This window comes from Nipponia nippon, unplaced genomic scaffold (assembly GCF_047370975.1).
Source record: "Nipponia nippon isolate SJK-2023a ecotype South Korea unplaced genomic scaffold, ASM4737097v1 scaffold_2, whole genome shotgun sequence".
NCBI lineage: Eukaryota > Metazoa > Chordata > Aves > Pelecaniformes > Threskiornithidae > Nipponia > Nipponia nippon.
The window spans coordinates 110,665,105-110,685,959 of record NW_028262336.1 but is presented as its reverse complement, the minus strand read 5'-3'; the positions used below and the strand labels follow the sequence as shown (position 1 = coordinate 110,685,959).

The 20,855-nt window shown below is 38.0% G+C and overlaps 1 protein-coding gene across 11 annotated transcripts in view; it reads left to right on the top strand.

Moving 5' to 3' along the window:
* The window catches only part of SGCG (sarcoglycan gamma), a 151,571-nt gene that overhangs the window by 7,507 nt on the left and 123,209 nt on the right, over positions 1–20,855 (top strand). For 4 of the 11 annotated variants that reach the window (XM_087759360.1, XM_087759358.1, XM_087759353.1 and 1 more), the window contains exon 2: positions 13,958–14,029. The exons of the other annotated variants lie outside the window; for them this stretch is intronic. The gene's annotated coding sequence lies outside the window, so the exon portion shown is untranslated. The remainder of the gene's footprint in view (positions 1–13,957; positions 14,030–20,855) is intronic. 11 annotated transcript variants of the gene reach the window in all.

The window sequence follows — 20,855 nt, the reverse complement described above, 5'->3', positions numbered from 1 at the left end:
ATAGACAAAAAAATGGATGTTTAAAATAAAAAAAGCAGGAGACACCCTGAAAACTTGTTGAATCCCAGTGAAAGATTAATCTTAGCAGGTCCTACCCAATCCTCTACTGTTTGTGAAAATTCAGATCTTTTGGTGTTCTGGACTTTGTGCACTTTTCCACACTGTGGTTTGACCACTTTGGAGGATCAGTTCGTTCTAACAAGGCACTATTTGTAGACACAAATTCCCTACAGAAGCCCTTTGTCATGTTGTCTATTGGTTCCACTTTCTCTGTTTAAAGTTCTGTTCTACAAAGGATATTTTTTATTCTTGCTGCTGTTTTCCTCCTCCTCCATCACATATCTACAATGAGTGTCTGCTTTTAAAGAGCTGCTTTAAAATTTAAAGGAGCAGGCTTTCCAAGTTGCTTGTACCAAATCTGACTGAGGTCTCCTTTGCTAGCAATGAGAGGGTGCTTATATGTATTCCTAATCTATTTGTCAAAAGCTTCAGCATACCCACCTATTCCTTGGCGTATGATATGACATAAACAGTTCTGGAATAGTGTCGTAGGAGATAATTGTTTGGGTTTTATCTCCTGACATAAATAAAGAACACATGCAAGAGAACTATCAATGAATTTCTTCAAAGTTATTAAAATATTTATTACCAAAAACTCTCAAAGAGGCTGAGTTATAGGAGAGAAGATTCTTTCAAAGGCAAATAGTTACTTAAAAACCTGGGAAGAGAGAGTGGGAATAAATGTTTTTTTTTTCCTTCGATGAGACAGGTTACCAGTGAAGTGTTGGGATAAGAGGTACTGGAACTGTTCAATGAACTCATAAATTATTTGAAGAAGAAAGCTAGTAGGAAGGTGAGAGATTTAGCTGAATAACAGTGAATTAATCAAGGTAGCTGCTACTAAAACAGCAGCATTATTTCCTGGGCATGTGACTTTCATTCTCAGTAGATGCTAAGTAAATTCTCAAAGGATCTTTGCCTTAGCTCTTGCCCTCAGTCATCTGGTTTTGAATACTGTTGGATCCTCAAAGAGGAGGAGTGGAATTATTGAGTATAACTTTCTGAAAAAGTGAGTTCACGGCTCAGTGATAATCAGAAAAGTGAATGGACTATTACAAATTAGTAGAATAGGAACCAAGAGCAATAAAAAAAAATATAATGGAAAAAATGGATACATTTTTATTAATTTTAAATACCATAGGCAGTTACAGTTATTCTATCTCAAAAAAAGATATGAGTTTATAAACAATTCAGGGAAAGGCAGAAAACATGTCAAGGAGATGCTATACCTTCTTCAACAGATGATCAAACAGATTACAGCTCTTCAGCTTGTAAAAGAGGTGCTAAAAGGTAATGTGACAGAAGTCATTGACATTGAGTGGCATGAAAAAAGGTGAAGATGGGCTCATTATTCACCATTTCTCATTGTGTGGTAACATTCAGTGAAATTATCAGTCAGTAATAAAATAAAACAAATTATTAAGTAATTAAGCTGTCAAACTCAGTGCCACAGGATGTTTTAGCAGGCACACATATAAAGGACCTCAAAGCAGAGTATTCAGATTGATGGACTGTGAACTCACTGGTAGCCATCAGGTGGAGATGGTCCAGAGGCAGTTTCTGGGCAAGGAGTTCTCTTAGTCAGTCTCAAGTGCAGAGAGGTAGAAGAACATGCCAATGATGGAAGTGTCAGTCCTTGACCTGTTTCTTACTTTTTTTTCTTTTTTTCATAAGCATCCTTTTTTATCAGAAACAAGATAGTAATTTGATACACAAAATTGGGCCACCATTATGTTCAGCTGTATGCTATGGATGCTGTGTTCAGCTGCAAATGGATGTCTGTCTCAGAGGAATGTGTTCAGATAGCCTTCAACTGGAACCTAATTAAATTATCTTGTCAAATGTAGTGTTTTAATGCAAGAACACTGGATGCTTTCTTCTTGTTCAGTCTGTGTGGAGGAAGTTACAGCACAAAATTTGGGTGGTCTGAATCACTTATTACTCCTTTGAACTAAAACAATAGTCATGATGTTAAATTGTGGTACTGGTTGGTTAAAATACCACTGAAAAAGGCCAAAACCCCCTGTGGTTTGGGGGATAGGTAGGCTCCTTCATAATTGCTTTTTCAAGGGTGGAATTACCAGGACATTTCAGTCAAGTTTTGCAAAGAATTTACCCAAGATATCAGTAAGGACTTTCCCTGTTCTAAAAGATTATTTCGGGTTAAGCATTGTAGACATGCTTCAGTTCTTGATGCAACTGAATATTGCTTTTAAATATATGACAATACTATAGTATTGCACAGCTCTTTATTGATTCTAATGTAAGGGCATACATTAAGAAATTGAAAATGTAATTAAAATACATGTTAAGGAGTATAGTTGGTTTCGTGTTAATATCGAACATTGCATGTTTAGGATTATAGCAAACTTGAGGCTACTGAAATCTTGAATTCTAACTTCTCAAAAGAAAGGCAAAGTCAACTTTATCCAGACCAGCAGTGAAACTTCCTGCCCGCCAACTAAAGTAACAGGGCTTCAAGGAAAACATATACATTTATGGGAAAAGGTCTTTTTTCTCTTCTTTAATAATACCCTTTTGTTAGCGTATGCTGTCTTCTTAACAGCAAATTTGACTGATGGCTGAGAGCAAAATAGCAGTCTAATCAGACCTGCCTTTTTAGGGGAAGTCATTATACTTCTTCTCAAGTGTCTGCAGTAACTCATCAACATGGGTTATTGGGTTCTTAATACTATTTGATTATGATATATGCATGATTCTGCTCTTTGTCCAGCTTGCACCTACCTTTCTAATCTCCACTTAGAGACTCTTTTCATGAGAATAGGAATAGATTGCATTTTTTGAAACACTAGCCTTTGAGCAATAAAGGAAGTATGTATAGATGATAAGGGAATTTTCACTCTCATTGCTTTCTTATTCCTATAAGTGAAGGTTAATCTTAAATCTGAGACAAATGAAGTATCTATACTGAAAGAAAACATCCAGAGAGGAGGGAGCCCTTAAGAATGGTGCTGTGTATCTCTATTATCTTCTGGTTAAACCTAATGATTGCTAAACTGTCCTCAGTTTTGGGATTATCTTTTCTTCTGTTAATCTATCTAAGACACAGGGGGTATCTAACACTTTTTCTTGGAATTGTTACTGTCTTTATACAATGTCTCTTACACAACACTTACCAAATTCTTTGGAGTATTTTGAAAGTATGTGTAAATTATGGCAAATTTTGCCTGGATCTGTATTCAGGACTTTTTTTTTCTTCTGTCTGAATGATAGGTTAACTTGCAGCCAGTTCAGTCAGTAACCCAAAACCAACACCTATTGTTGTTGTTTGCTCAGCTGAGTCCAAAAATACGCTAATAACAAATCCATTCAGTCCTCCATTCCAACAAAAAATGCAAGTGTGCTTAAGCATGCCAGTGAATTTTTGTCTCAGGTTGCTTATATACTTGGCACCTGCACATATGTCTTTGAGCATGCCAGACTTTTATCTGTGATGAATGCAAAACTGATTGAAGACCATATATTGCCAGATAATAATTTTTGGACATGCATGCTGATTCATGTGTTTTCTTTAGTCCTATCATCAAGCTGGTGAACAAGTGCAGAAATTTTTTCTCATTTTTCCAGCCCATGTTTCCAGCAGACATTTGCTGCATCCACTCTTGGCTGGCAGGCTTATTTCAAGGTCCATGCCTATCCAGAAATCAGCTCCTCATGCAAATATCCAAGAGTTGAGGCCATCTGTGAAATCTGCTTCTCATCAGTCCATCATTAGGGTTTATTGATTGTACTGTCATTTTCAGGTATAATCTCTGACTCAGGGTCAGTCTCTTTACTGTGAGTATTGCAGCTTCCAGCTTACTGTGTAAATGATGAGCGTGGACTCAAAGAGTCTTTTTGCACAGTGTGCAGAAAATCCTAATTAACAGCAGAAATGACTAAACTCAAATAATTTTTATGGCTGCATACAAAATCCTGTTTTCATTTAAATTGCAGCTCCATGAGGTTTTGGAATACCTAGTGGGGCTATGGGAATACAGCTTTGGATGAGTTCACTACAAGCTTACCTCACAGCTATGTCTACAATTCATTCATTTTTCCTGGCAATTATGTTTTTATTCATGTGGCAAAAAGTTCTAAAAAGATAATACAGATTTATTAGTTAGCAGGAGACTACTCATTGGAACCTGAATTTGTCTTGGCAGGTGAGCTACTGTGTGGTTTTTCTGTCTCTTTCTTACGAGTTGCAACAGTCAAACTAATATTATTTACAGGGGCTAAGGAAGCTACAAATATTTTTGACATCTCCCATATGCAGGTTTTTCATAGGGATAAAGATCCTACTGAAACTTCATCTCAGATATCACGGTATCTCTCAACCAGTATAACTGCACAAACAGGATCCTTCCTGTGAATTGTTAACTTACTCTGAAGGAATTTTGAATCCAATTTCAACCTATTGATACCTGCTAAAACTTTGGAAAGGTTCAAAGACTATCACACACATTGTCTTTGGGCTTGATCTGCAGTAGTGTTCTTTCTGGGAGAAAATCTTCCTGTCGGCTTTCTTCTTATTTACCAGAGGAACAGCATAATTGTCAGTATGCGTATTTGATAAATACCATGATAATGTTTATAGCTGATAAAAACTTTAGGAAAAGAGTTCTGAGACTACTTTTAAAGTGGACAAATAGGGCACAATTCAGTTGACTAAGGATGGCCATCTGGGCCCTATGGTGTCCTATCTGGCCAGTAGTTGTTGCTGTAGAAGGACAGGAGTCTCCCATATTTGGTAGCTCCATGTAGATGCCTCAGATACTCTAAGGTGCCTGAAATACATTTTTTAGGCAATTGAAAAAGTCCTTCATTGACAGAGTGCAGCTTTGCTGACAGGTGGATACATCCATGTAGATTTTAAATTTTTTTTTTTTTTTTCCAATCTTGATGTGAATTGCACTCTGATTTCCCAAAGCCAAAATGGTACTTCTTGAAAATTTTCAACAGCAAAATACGCATGTGTACATTAATTTGATGAGTAAAAAATTGTTGTTACTACAAATAAGAGCCATGATTTTGGGGACTGCATTGTAAAAAGGTATCTATGTGTATAAACACAAATATATTCCATATCTTGGCCTCTCTTCCCCTTTTTTCTACCTGTAATCTTGTAAGTTTGCAATCTGAATTCATCAGGAATTTATTGATGAAGGAAATGGTTCAAAGTGTTTTTACTCCGTAAAGTCCTCCAGGTTCTGGAAATGCATGAAATACCTATGCTGCCCCAGTTGATGCCATTGATTCAGAATTACCATGTTGTCTTTTTGTGGTGCATAAAAATGTGAGTGCTAAAAATGGAAAATATGTATGTATGGCAATAAAAAAAGAAGTACATAAGCAATAAGTAACCATTTCTTTCTTAATTCTGTTCCATTCTACAGTATTCTCCAAAGACAATGACTATATGAAAGCAATAAGTTAACTAAAACTATCAGTGAGAATATTTTACTATTTTATCTGCAGTCATGTGTAAAAAGAAGAAAACGCATACCTGACAATAAGTGGATTGACTGAAGCTGGTTGTAGTAACGAGATATCTCTGCAATCAGCTGCAACAGACATCACATTGAAGTTGGCTGATAACATTTGGAGAGACTGCCATGACTTTCTCTGAGTAACTCTGGAAAATGAATTCATTCTTTCTGTTCATTCTTTTGAATATCTTATTAATGCAGACATTATACTAAAGGAGATGCTGGTATGTCTTTTCCTTCTGTTAGTTTTAGATGTAAACTCATCTAGCATTAAGTACATGAATTATGCTTTTTCACAATCTAGTTCTTTAATGAGAAAAAAAATCATGATAAAATTGAGACGCTCTAGGCTTTTGTCACAAGAAAGCAATTGGTACTGCATGAGAAATAGGGACAACTGGTGATATCTTAAATAGTCACAGAAGATTAAGGAAACAGGGTGATTCTAATGGAAAGAAAAGATTATCTCTTTTTCTTGTAAAACAGTCTTACACTATATCATTATTCTCTAGAATCAGTTGACGGGAACAAGTGAGAATCTTAAACTGAAACTATGTGTTGATAATAGGAAGAACACAACGCTGGTATGTAAAAATGTCTGAAAGATACTCAAAGCAATTTCATTTATCTACTCATAATAGGTATTAAAATGGTAATAATTTTCCGATAACAGTTCTGGGAAATGGTATACTCTTATGGTAGGTGAAATAAGTCTCCTTTAACATGGAAGGGATGTCTTTATATCTCTACTAAGTGGACAGTATGTCCCCAAAGAGTGTGGGATTATATAGTAGCTGATGTATCATTGGAGATAATCATACTAGGAGTTACGGCTAGCCATCTGCGTAGAGGTATGTGCAGGTATATCCAGGTGTTTGAGTTTCAGGACCTATTGTGGAAATTGCTGTGACTATGCTGCCAATCTAAGTCTGTTGGATGCAGCAAGCACAACACCATGGGAAGATGTGTGCGCTATCTTTACTTACTGTTACTGGCATAGTTTTAACATGCTACATCAGGACACTATTAAACATGACATTATTCAAAGGGGACTCTTGAAACAGTTTATAAAATCACAAAACTAATTAAATAACTATGATAAAACTATTTCTGAACATATGTATTTGCCAATATACTTTAAACTTTTATGTTACCTATTCTCTGTCTGTGCTGATAACTACTTTAAATTGAAGAACTGCATTGTACTGAGAAATGCTTGGGTTATTTTGAAAAATTTAGTAAGAGGCTGTAAAACTAGAGTTTGAGTTGGTAGTAGAGCAGCTGAAAATGGAAACATTTTAAATTTTTTTCCTGCATTATGTTTAGGTTTTCATTATAAGTAATGTTTCAAAAAATCTGTGAGGATCAAATGTTTAATTCAATGATGATGACTCCCTATGAAAATGACATTTATGACACTTGTAAATGTTACAAAGTGCTCAGATGCTAATCCCACAGAAAACATTCAAGTGGCACTAGTGGAAATGCTTTTGTGTCCAGGGAAAAGCAGAGTTTCATTTCCTGTAGGTAGACACAGGTGAGGTCACATCTAGAAACTGAGCAAAAAAATAATTATTGTTTCACAGTAATTGAGTCTTACAATATTCAGTATTCAGTCAAGAACTAAAATGAAGCGATTTTGGTGGCACTGCAGGTTGATACTGAGGTGGTAGTTCTGGTGGTCTGAGTTGACTTGTTATCCAAGCAAGACAATTCTTATAGCTTTCTAATTTTTAAGTTGTACTATTAAATTTTGCTAAGTAGTGTTGAAATTTCAGTAATTGTCTCTACTCATTATAAAATCATAGAACCATAGAATTGTTTAGGTTGGAAAAGACCTTTAAGATCATCAAGTCCAACCATTAACCTAGCACTGCCAAGTCCACCACTAAACCATGTCCCTAAGCACCACATCTACCTGGCTTTTAAATACCTCCAGGGATGGGGACTCAACCACTTCCCTGGGCAGCCTGGTCCAGTGCCCTTTCACTGAAGAAACTTTTCCTAATATCCAGTCTAAACCTGCCCTGGTGCAACTTGAGGCCATTTCCTCTCGTCCTATCGCTTGTTACTAGGGAGAAGAGACTGACCCCCACCTCGCTACAACCTCCTTGCAGGTAGTTGTAGAGAGCGATAAGGTCTCCCCTCAGCCTCGTCTTCTCCAGACTAAACAACCCCAGCTCCCTCAGCCGCTCCTCATAAGACCTGTGCTCCAGACCCTTCACCAGCTTCGTTGCCCTTCTTTGGACACGCTCCAGCACCTCGATGTCCTTCTTGTAGTGAGGGGCCCAAAACTGAACACAGTATTGGAGGTGCAGCCTCACCAGTGCTGAGTACAGGGGCACTATCACCTCCCTGGTCCTGCTGGCCGCACTATTCCTGATACAAGCCAGGATCCCATTGGCTGCCTTGGCCACCTGAGCACACTGCTGGCTTATGTTCAGGCGGCTGTCAACCAACACCCCCAGGTCCTTTTCCACCAGGCAGCTCTTCAGCCACTCCTCCCCAAGCCTGTAGCATTGCACGGGGTTGTTGTGACCCAAGTGCAGGACCTGGCACTGAGCCTTGTTGAACCTCATACAATTGGCCTATAGATCCAGCCTGTCCAGGTCCCTCTGTAGAGCCTTCCTACCCTCCAGCAGATCAACACTCCCGCCCAACCTGGTGTCGTCAGCAAACTTACTGAGGGTGCACTCGATCCCCTCATCCAGATCATTGATAAAGATATTAAATAAAACTGGCCCTGATACTGAGCCCTGGGAAACACCACTTGTGACCGGCCGCCAACTGGATTTAACTCCTTTCACCCCCACTCTTTGGGCCTGGCCATCCAGCCAGTTTTTTACCCGGCAAGGAGTATGCGTGTCCAAGCCATGAGCAGCCAGTTTCTCCAGGAGAATGGTGGGAAACTGTCAAATGTAAATGAACAAGCTTCTGTTCCAAACCCCTTCAGTTCTTAAGGAAAGTGGAAACTTCTCCAAGCTTCCAATAATTGGTAATAGCAAGTACTTTCCATCTACTCCTGTGAAATACTGGACATCTGACTCCTTTCTGATGGGGTACTACTGTTACTCTCATGGATAAAAAATTTTAATAGCTTCTGCTTATGTAGTGGTGAAATGACTGTCATTGCCTTTATGACTTCTCTGTTATTTTTATGTCTTTTCTTGGTACTTTTAAAACTTCATTAAATATAAACTGTAAATGTTATTATATTTTCTTGTCATGTGAGTTATCATCAGTCATCATCCATACCTATTAACACAGCCCTGTATTACTTGAGTAGATGGAGATGCTGATGGTATTAGCAGGTTGTCCTCTCCACTATGTATGTTATTTATTACTAGGCCATTGAAACATAATTTTCAATGGATTTACTGGCAGTCAGCTATTCTACAAAACACTTAAAGATTTGAGAATTTTGAGTTGAATTTCAGATTGCGTGTGGGAATGTGCCTTTCTGCCTAGCTGTTTCATCTTCCTTTTGTTATATTTCTGCCTATTTCTCCATATATTGTCCTTTTCCATTATCTGCAGTTGTTCCTTGCCAGTGTGCTTTACTGCTGCAGGTTTCCATCTTCTCCAGCTTTTCTCAGTCCCTTCCTTTTGTTTGCTTCTCTCCTCCTATTTCTTGGTTTCTCTTTTGCATGTTGTTCCCCTGTCTTCATGTCTCTTACCTCTTATAAAACAATCTTATCACTTCTCTTTAGTATAGATAACTCTTTCTTTGTATTCATTGCCTCAGCATAAGCTAATTGAATTTAGAAAGCCCAGTGAAAATCTGTCTGGCCTCATTTCATAGCAAAATTCCATAGTGAGCTTCAGTAACTGGAAGGAGAAACTGCAGAGGAAGTTTTGCTTATCCTAGAGGAAGATTTCTTGTTAAGCAGTTTCAGGAGGTCATCGCAGATTAGTTTTAAGTAAGATAAGAGGTACAACATTTTGTTATATGAGTTTTCTTGAGCTTTGACTTACCGAGGAGTCTGTAGTGTAGTTATTGTACTGTATGAAATTAATACATGGACTTTCTCATCATAGCTGTTGTAAGAAACCATGAGGTTTGTTTCAATGAGTTTGATAGTTCTAAATTTTATGTAAGTCTTCTCCATCATCATTATTGAATGATGGTCTGTCCCACTAAGAAATCTTTGGACTTTTTCCATTACAGAAGTGTCTGTTTACAGGCAAGAGAACATTCTACTCACTAGTGCTTCTTTCCAGAATTAAACAAATATAATTAAAGCTGTGCCTCTGGTGACTTACTGTTCTTGAATAGTTCACTTTTGTCTATAGAAGTAAATACTTGAGTAAGACACAATACCATTTCATGCCATTAGGAGCGCCTCGTGTCTCTCGGAATATTGGCCTTACATTTTAATAGCAAATCTAACATAGATTTAATGTCAATACAGAGAATACATAGTAATATGTTACTGAGAAGTTGTAGTCTGGTTTTGTGTCTAATTTTATAATAAAATCATAATGTTCTAACTTCCGTAAATAACAGACTAAATAGGGCCCAGCTTTCCAAGTGGATAAATCTCATAGCTTATTTAGTGACATGCCATGCCATGTAACTTTTTGTTCACTGGCAGAAGGTATAGTGTTACTTAGAAGTGTCAGACTATATTTCAATCACGTAAGAATCCAATTATCTTTTTTTAACTTTTTCTACCCTTTTTTTTTATGACCAGCCATGCTGAAATTGTAATGAGAATTCACAGGCTTACTTCAGCAGATAGATGGAAGAATGAACATTTTTATAACTGGAATAAAAGCTGTTGTGTTTTATCACAAGTCCTTCCTATTATCTTGTTTACCTTTCACAAGGTATGACAGAATGGAATCCTGTAATATAGTAAACATTACCTCAGAATAAGCTTCAAGGAACAACCCTCTTTTTTTTATGTGTATATATGAAAAATATTTCTAATATATATATAAAAACACACACATACATTTGTTTATATTTTGTTTACTTATTTACTTTTCAGCTAGACTTGCTGATACATTTTGATATGTAATATTTCCTGGCTACACAAATCACTTTTTCACATTTACGTCAAACTTGAGTTGATAGTAACATTAAGGTCACAGTGGTTTTGTAGCTTAACCATGGAAGCACCTTATCAAAACTGTGTGGTGTCAAAGCAGCTTGACCTTGCATGTAATTACTAATCAACAGCAGTCTTAGCAGGCAGTTCAAATATTTCAACTGAACAAAAATACCATATCTTCGTTTTCCTTTATAAGTAACAAACAAGGTCACAGTAACTGGCCAAGGGGAGAACATTTACCAAACTTCTCAGGCCTAAATTTTTCCCTTGTATTGCTGGAGAGCTGAAAGTAAAATGTTAGAGTAATTTTTAAAAAATATTTTTGTCCCACTCCAGAAATATTAGGCTTATTCACTGTAGACTTCCATGTGTACTACTCCGAGTAGTTTAGAGTGAGCTTCTGCCATCAAAACCAATTGATTAGCCCTACTCCTGAACTCTTCCCAAAAATCTTTGTGGGACAATACCAGGAAAAGGCTGTGGATCATTCTGTGATGGCTGTCTAGTTCCAGCCACTATCTTCTTCTGAAGACTTAGGGACTCTCCTTTGGCATGAGATTGCATTTGCCATTATGGCAGGAAGTGGGCTCTTTGGTCCTTTGAAAATCAGCCCACTGAAAATGTGCCACCACTGGAAGGGCTTGTCTAGTACAGTGCTTGTTCCTTGGTTTCTGTCCCAAGGATCCTGAGGAAAGAAAACACCAGAAGTGGATTGGCCTGGTATTGCTGATACAGTTAGTTCATCCTACGGCCTGACACTGGAAGTTCTCTGGAAGAGAGGGTAGCTGAGAGAAGGCTAAGTATCAAGTGAATTATACTCATACACTGCTAATGAGCAAGCACCCTTTACAAGAAATTGTAAAAGCAGGTATCTCACATACATTGCATAGGTAAAAGGACAAAATCTGTTGTTGAGTTGACTGGAAGTCACAGTCTTGTAACAAATCTTCTATATTTGTAAATATTAGACATTTGGAATATTGATATTCTTAAAATATATCACACTTGTTTAAAGTATTATGAGAAATATTTGGTACAGGATACATACATAGGTAATAATGGACATAATAAACATTAGCAGATGTCAAGGACAGGTTAAATGCTATGGAAGTTGGCCTTCTGAAAGCGGAATACGTGATCTTTGCATACATCACATGCCCAAGCTGTCATCCTGAAAAATTATAGGTCACATCCAAATGAATGTAAATTTCTTCATATTGATGTGTTTTGGCAGACTGTTTTCAGGATTTTATGTTAAGAATTTAAGTTCTATTTATGGGCTATGTTTCTTAAAGTTCTTTAAAGATTTAAATAAGAATACCATAAAGAATTGCAATTTAGAATCATAGAATGTCCTGAGTTGGAAGGGACCCACAAAGATCATCAAGTCCAGCTCCTGTCCCTGCATAAGACAACCCCCAAAATCATCATACCATATGTCTGAGGGCATTGTCCAATTGCTTATGGAATGTTGTCAGGCTTGGCGCCATGACTGCCTCCCGGGGGAACCTGTTCTAGTGCTCCACTACCCTTTGGGCGAAGAACCTTTTCCTAAGGTCCAACCTAAACCGCCCCTGGCATATCTTCCTGCCGTTCCCTTGGGTCCTATCATTGGTCGTCAGGGAGAAGAGATCAGCACCTGCCCATCCTTCTTCCCTCGTGAGGAAGCTGTAGACTGCGATGAGAGCTCCCCTCAGTCTCCTCTTTTCCAGGCTGAAGAGACCAAGAATTTTACCTGCTGCAAGCTAAGTGAAAACAAGCTAAATATAATATAATTCTTACTAGATTATAAGAAAGGAAGTACTATTTGTAACATTGAACTTTTTGTATACAAACTTATAAAATATACAAAACCAAATACAGTCTCATAAGGAGGGCTTATCTTCTCACAATGACTAGCAAGGTATCCCTTTTTTCAAGGGTACTTCTGATTAGAAATATTTTGGGAGGCATTTGCCTATGCTAAATATGCCCTACTATGCATAGTTCAACAGGTCTTTAAAATAATTTATGACTTGGTGTATAATGCTCATACAGTTAATGTAAAATAGACATATATAGTGCAGTAGCTATAAATTTTAGAAGTCCAAAATTCTTTATCCAGAACAGAAGCAAAGGAGTTATTTTACACTGGAGAGTACTGAATTTTATTTAATATAACTTGGAAAAAGGTATCGTTGATGAGCTGACCACCTGTTTGATCATAGGCTAGAGAAAGGGACAGGGAAGTGGGAAGCCAAATTCAGAAAGTTACTAGCTATTGGAGCGTACTACTTCACCTTCCAAGAGAATGCCCAAACAGCCAGACTATAGGTTAATATTAGATAGGTTCACTTGCAAGCCAGTCTGTTCATGCTGGATCATTGTGCAGCAAAGAATAAAAGATTTAAATATAACAAAGAATAAGTAACAGTGAACATAACATTGTAGTATAGTCAGAAAAGGACTTCAGAGAGAAATATGTTCACTGACTACACCTGTTCCTTGAGACATTTAGTGGGGACTGGCTCATGTCCATTCTTCCCAAGCCTGAGACTCTTCGGAGAGATAAGTTGCATCCCTGCTGCACATAAGCAGGAGTGTACCACGGTGCAGCAGCTACTTCAGAGCACTTTGGACTTTTGCTACATAGGCTTCTTTGTTTTTGAACTGCTTACCTCTTGAATGCCTTGTGATGGCATCAGTATGTTTATACAAGCCATTGGTTTGCAGTAATTGCCTAATTGTTGCTGTAATTGTCACCATTGGTGAAGCTGTGATCCCAGAGTGTTTATTTAGGGTTATCCTGTTTTATGGAATACAGCAGCATGAGCTGACATGAAATGTTGTGATTTGGCATGTGTGATCATGTTGTACTGCAAAGTTTGGAGGAAACGGCTGTCTTGTCAAGGATGATTCTCTTTGCCTGTTTGCTTTCATGAAGTGTCAGCCCTCACTGCACAGAATGTTGGTTGAGAAAATTGAACTAGATCGTCCTATTGAGGTGAGAGCAGGATTGGGTCTAGAATTTTTCTGTGTAGAAGCCTAGGATATCTGACACCTGTTCTTCCATTTTCTGGGCACCTGTCCCTATTGAATAGAAGAATGATACTTTTCTTTGGAGTGTGCCAGCCCCCAGCTCGTACCTGAGGAATGACCTCAGCCTAAGTGAGTCAAATATGAGTCTTTTCATAGTCAATTGTAGAAAATATATCTGCAAATCACCCGTATTGAAAAGAACCAAGCTTATAAAGGATATGTTCAAGGGGAGTTCCCATCTGTCTTGGGGTAGTACATGGAGTCTGTTTATATTACTTTCTCTATGTAATGTTTTTAACTGTGGCAATTGCAATGCATCGTTCTCTACAGAGATTTGTGGACTGCCAAGGAAGACTTGTGGATTCCCTGACTGGTTCTATCAGCTGAATGTACATTGTACAGGTAGGACTTCTTTTAATGACTTGGATACCTTCCTGCATAGACAGGATGGCATTCTTTGCCGTTCCTGAAATGTCATCTTTATCAGTCTCAGAATGCTAGTCTGCATTATGATGGGTGCCACTCATGCCCTCCTCCCTGCTAGAAGTGACATCTATTCCTTGATAACTGAAGCCAGTACAGGGACAACAGCGTAGTCTTGAACTCTTGCAGGTAGAAATGAATTATGCCTTTGCTCACCATAACATGAAACAGAGGATGTGTGTGAGGTGCCAGTATCTCCAGTGCTGTATTTATGACAAATTTTGGAAATACCACAGCTCCATCATGCCCAGTAGTCTGTCTTTGACAGTGGCTCACAAGTGCCTAGGAAAGAATATAAGGACAGGAAACATGAAGCTTTTAGTGACATTGCCCAGAATATTCTCCTGCACTCTATGCAGGAATTATCTGATAATTCAAGAATTATCAGAGCTGGATGCCATGCCTTTGTATGTGAGTTTTAGATAGATTTCTCTTCCAGGAATTTGTCCACCTTCGTTTTTCAGTCTGGCTAAATTCTTAGCGTATGGACTGTCTAGAGGCATCATTGCATTTGATGTGCCTACTTTTTGTTCTGAAATAGTACTGTACTGTGGCATGTTTTCACTAGTTTTGTACTCCAGGAAGTCCCTATGAAAACAGTGCAGGAAGTCAGGCCCAGTCCTTTTCTTCTTCCTTGCCCTGGGCCTGGAGTTTGATCAAAGAATCCTCCTTTAGTCAGTAAATTTTCTACCATCCCCTGGCAGTTAAACTGTAATTCAGTCTAAAGTCATTTGCCAAGTATCTTCCTGCTAGGTGGACTAACATATAGAGATTGGATACTGGTGAGCCGTGGTCTGAAATGTGATCAGAGTCAGTGGAGGCAATAACATCAAACATTTCAGTCCTGAGTAGCTGGACTCTGTTTCTGAGGCTTAGCATCTTAAAGCACACACAGTGAAAGAACAATGCTGCAGTTTTCTATGTGAATATCTAGGCTGGAGTCATTCCATCGCAGATCACTTATATAAATAAGATAACTTGGACACTGCTTTGACTAGGATTGCATGCCAGCTGGTGGTAAATGACCATCTAGGATCCTGAGAGTGATGGCAGAAGTCAGTTTTAGGTGTTTTGTTTTTTTTTTTTTTCCTGAAACCCTGCAGGTGAAGGAAGAAAAGAGAAGCAAAGAACTGGTTTGTGTCTGCTGCCTGAGAGGCACTGGTCTAACAGCCATTTGTGGTTTTGTAGTCTACCTTGAGTAAATCAAAAAGTTGTGCTGTTTTAGATGTCTTCTGGAAAACAGATTAGGCCCTTGAGATGAGCAGTAGAGTGCCATTCCTCTTTGCTAAACAGAAAAGTCCTTCACCCTGTCCTAAAATGCTGGTTGTGCCAACGGTGTGAACTTATCAGTCCCTGGACCAGATCATGCCTGGAGAGGGGACTGACTCTGGGAAAGTTACCAGAGCATAGAAATGTGAGTAGATGTTTCTTGAGGTTTTGTGGCTGGCTTTCAGCCATCTTAACGTGCCTTTCCCTCTTGTCCTTCATTCTTCTCACTTGGATACTCTTGTATTGTGAAGTTCTGGGCATTGCTACCTTTTTATGTATTTTCACATCTGTGGATATACAATACTGTCTCAGTTGCCTGACAATTCAGAATTAACAGCTGTAGTATAGTAGACAATTAGTGATGTAAAAATAAGTAATGTATTCTTGCAATCCAAATATCAGACAAGTAATTACAATATCTAGAAAGAGATACGAGTATTATATTATATTTCTACATAGTTTAAACAGCTGGAGGAAGCCACATGATCACACAACCTGTTACTTATGGGGGACTTAACTACACCAGTATCTACTGGAAGAGCGATACTGCTAGCCACAAGGCAGAGCATTTACAGGACAGAGGAGTACTGCTGTGGTTACTAAAAAGAAAACCATGTGTCCTAAGTAGTCCAGAGTGTCTATCACATCCAGGAGTTACTGTTTTTCCCACCATTGTGGGTTAGCCCTGGTAAGCAGCTAAGTACCACACAGCTGCTCACTCCCTCTCCCCAGCAGGATGGGGAAGAGAATCAGAACGGTGAAAGTGGGAGAACTTGTCAGTTGAGATAAAGGCACTTTAATAGGTAAAGCAAAAGCTGTGTGTGCAAGCAAAGCAAAATAAGGAATTCATTCACTACTTCTTATTGGCAGATGGATGTTTAGTCATTTCTAGGAAAGCAGGGCTTCATCATGTGTTATGGCTGCTTGGGAAGACCAATGCCCTAAGTCCAAATGTGCCCCCTTTTCCTCCTTCTTTCCCCAAGCTGTTATTCCTGAGCACGACGTCATATAGTATGAAATATCGCTTTTGTCAGTTGGAGTCAGCTGTCCTGGCTGTGTCCTCTCCCAGTTTTTGTGCACCTCCAGCCCATTCGCTGGCGATGCAGCATGAGAAACAGAGAAGACCATGGCACTCTTCAGCAATAGCTGAAACACAGACCAAACCACTGTTTTGGTCTCAGATTCAAAGCATAGCACCATATGAGCTGCTACAAAGAAAATTAACTCCATCCCAGGCAAAACCAGTACACCTGCTTATCATCAACCCAGCCATTTGTGTATGAATATTTTATCAGTGTAGGTCTTTGGCTATTCCATGATGGTAGCTTAATCTCTTTCCACCTGTGAAGTTCTTCTATAAAGAGATACACTACCACAGTCTGCGACAAAAAGATAGGCTGTTGACCTCCTTTCTGTGTTGTTTCATTTTCTCTCTGTTCTTTCTCCATCATTTTTTTGAAGCGGAAGATGTCAGGTTTTGCAAAACCTGAGCTGTATTTGCTGTGAATTACATGGCTTCTAGAATTGTGGTGAGTAGCAAATCTAGTTTGATATTCTACTGTAACCCCTATGTCTACAACCCCATGCATTCAGGAGCTCCCTCATGAGCTATGGCAGCCTTGTAAAGCAGAAAAGGAGTGAATGGAGTGATACTATACCTACATCGTGTAAACAATTGCTTAAATTTTTCCACCTATTGGGAATCCCATGTCCAACTGAAACTTGGTTAAGAATGCTTCAAGGTTCACACTTACTAATTCCACCACTCTGAGAATATGTCGTCTTTATTGTTGTAGCTGAATGGATATATATGTATAATCATGGATATACACGCTTTGTGTGTGTATATATATGTAGATGTATGTATGTACACACATATATAAAATCAGAGAATTGCAGATTGCTGTAATGGATGGGAGTGTTTAGAAGACTGACAAATCAGGCTAGTTTTACATTTTAAAGCAAAACTTCCAAATTCGTTTATTAACGACACTGCAAATTTTTAGTAATTAGATCATTATCACTACATATATGAAAATATGAGTCTTTAACAATCGTATTCCAGGTTAGCTGTGAATACATAAAACGACAGGGATGGTGCCATACAATTAGCACTGATGACTATAGCCTTTCGTTTCAGTCATTGAGATTAAGGTGATCAGATTTGAGAGCCCTTTGATGAGAGAAGCCAGAACTGAAGCAGGCTTGTTTTTGCTTCTGTATTTCCTCTTCATGTTTTTATCCTCTTTGCCTCTCTCCCCTAAAAAGGGGGAAGGGATGTCTTGCTGTCTCCTGATATTGCTTAACTTATTTTCTTTTGTCTTTCCAGTTGTCCTTCTTGTGTATTTGACAGGATGTTCTGCCTATTTGCAGTCCTTTATCTTGTTAATATCTTGTGCTTATTTTGTTCTTTGGCAATTTGTTGTTGCTTGGAGGCCTACTGCGTCTGCACATATCTTCATTTGTCCCTTTGGTGGTCATGTTGCTCACATATTTACGTAAAATATTTATGCATTGTATCTGGCTGTGTCATCACAGTATTACAAAATACCTGCACACTGGTTTTGATTACAGTGTCTTAGTACACTTTTTGCAGTACACTTACTTTACGCTTTTGTTTACAGTAGTTTTAGTATACATTTGGGTTCAAGGCAAACTAATAATAATTATACCCTGATTAGAACACTTAAAATTTCTAGATGTCACAAGCTTCTGTTTTAGCTACAGTTATCATCTGTATTAGGATGAGTTAGAGATATGTAAGCTCTCTCATGCTTCGTGTTTTGTATTCAGTAGTTTTCCCTGGCCAGGATTTTCTCAGAATCCTTCCAAAGTTTCAAAGCTGCATTGGAATTCCAGGATGGAATTGGAATCAGAATGTTTATATGTCTGTTTTCTCACTGTTTTCTCTTGGGTTTAGGTTGTTTGTAGTTTTGTGGTTTGGTTGGTTTTTTTTGGGGGGGGGAAGGTGAGAAAACAGTTCCTTATACAGTATTTGTCTTGGTCTTACAAAAAAAAGGAGGATAGGATTACTTGACCCTTCTGATGATTTTCCACAGCAGTTTCTGTGACCAGGAAATCAAAAGGGCATCACCATGTCTGTTCAGAGGCTGTCCAAATGGTTAAAAGGTTCCCAAGTGATTCTGTCAGTTTGAGTTTATGCTGTGTTCAAACCACATCAGTGGAATTGTTAAAAAAGATACTAAACCCAAGTATTTGTAGAATGGCTATTGTTAATTCCATTCACATTTTTAGTAGCCCGTTTGTTATTACAGAGGCATGCAGGACTGATGCTGCATTTGTTTGGCAGAGCAGATTTCCTCAGAGGATTTTAAAATCAACTTCCACTTACTTACTGAGCATCACAGAGCTTTGTGAGCTTGCTCACATGGTGAATGTACGCCTAGAAAGTACCTAAAAGAAAGAAATGGAGAAAGTTCCTCTATATGTATGTATTGCTTAAGTGCACATTCACTAGCCTTTGTTTACCTCTCCTTCAGAATTCCTCCTGATAGGAGATGTGGGGTTAGAAGGAATTGAGAATGTAATGACAATCACTGCCTTTTTTTTTTTTTTTTTTTTTTTTTTTTTTTTTTGCATTTCATGGCATAAGGTAAGGTGATGCATATTTCTGCTGATGCAAAAGGCATCCAGATGAAATGCTACTTCACCCATATCTGTATGCAGACACCAACACACAGGAAGTACGCACACAGTGCGAATGTGAGTAGAGCATCCCATTTCAAAGAAATATACGTGTAAGTAATATTTCTTTCATCATATGTACAAGAAAATCCTGAACAGTAGGTAAAAAAGGTTCATAAGAAAAAAATGTACATTGAAAGATAGGAAAGTTTAGTTAAAAGGTATAGCCAACAAATTAAGAACCTACAGTTTTAACTGCCTGATGTATTTCCTTGATAAAAACATACAGTCTCTCTTTTCAGGAATGTTTAGAGACTGTTTTACATCTTGAAATACATCTTTATAGTTTCCTTCTGTTTTTGTATATCAGGACTTCTAAATAATTCTGAGAGTACTTTCATTTCCAGTAGAACTACCCAGAACCCTCATGAAGCTGTGTTTTTCTTTCTCTTTTGTCTTTCCTTTGTTTTCCCGTGAAACCAAGTTGTATCACATAATCTAGATGTTTGGAGAGTTGTAGTCTTTTTATCTCCAGAGTCTAAAGCCATGCAGATCATCCACAAGGTTGTTTGCTAAAAGAATGATGCATGTCTAAATCACCATGCATAGGTTGCCACAGTACATTTCAGAATTCCTTGCACTGGCTCATTAAATAGGTAAATTAACTCTACCTGAATAAAGTAGCATGTTCCTTTACATTAATAATTCTAATTACAATAGAAGCTATTTAAATTCTATGGAATTTTGTTTGGTGTAATAGCCTCTTCTGCCTTTCTGTAAACTGTAAGCTGCCTCTTTTTAAAGATTTTTCCCTTTGTATTTTAGTGTGTACCTATCCCATGTAAACCTGAACATTTAAGCTGTTAATTTGCTCTCATTTGACTTAGGAACATCTGACTAGTTTCTAACACTTTAAAAATAATCTTCCTATCAAAAGTTGACAGTTTTCAACCTTCATTTTAATACTGCTACCACTTTGATACTTGTTCTTTAATTCTCAGAAAATTGGATGCTAAAATAAAAGCTTCTTTGCATTCTGTCAGTCTTCAGCATTGTCATGTGTAATTTCTGTTCTTTGATTCATCTGAAAGTTTTAGATGCAGCTTTTTGACATCGATTTTGTTGTAGCCTGAGAAGTAAAAAATGAGATAAATTCTTAAGTTTCTGAAGTATGTGTCACGAAGGCAAAGCAGCCATGAAAAGAACCAGATAAAGCAAATGATTGTATACTTTTGACTTGGAATCTGGCTAGATATTTTTGTTTTCAAACTTTAGATTAGCCTTTTCAGCACTTCCAGTTTAAGTTTCATTGTAGATCTATGACATCATGTTTCCTTGCACATGGAAAATTACATCAGTAAAAACGATCTCGTTGATTATAAGTTCCTCAGAGTTTCAGAAAGCTTTCAAGAGATTCCCTAGCCAGAAGTTTAAGAAACTAAGCAGCCATAGCACAAGTAGTAGGGTACTGAAAGGATAAACAGATGGCTAAAACTTAAAAATCAGAGAGTAGGAAGAATATATGCTAAATTTTTGCAGTGGAGGAACATTGTCTTTGGAGATCTGCAACAGTCTGTGCTGAGACCTGTTCACGTAACACAGGTCTTGCACAATGCACATGACTTGTACTATCATAGAAAAGACCTGGAAAAAGGGCTGTGCATGCGTTTGAAGGTCTGATATTTCAAAAGAAGTAACAATTTGGATCAATTGAATAGCTTCAGAAGGACCTTCTGATGCTGAGTGATGAGACAGTAGAATGGCAAATGAAATCCAGGTTAGAGAAATGTAAGGTATGTTAGAACAGAATAGAACAGAATAGTTCAGTTGG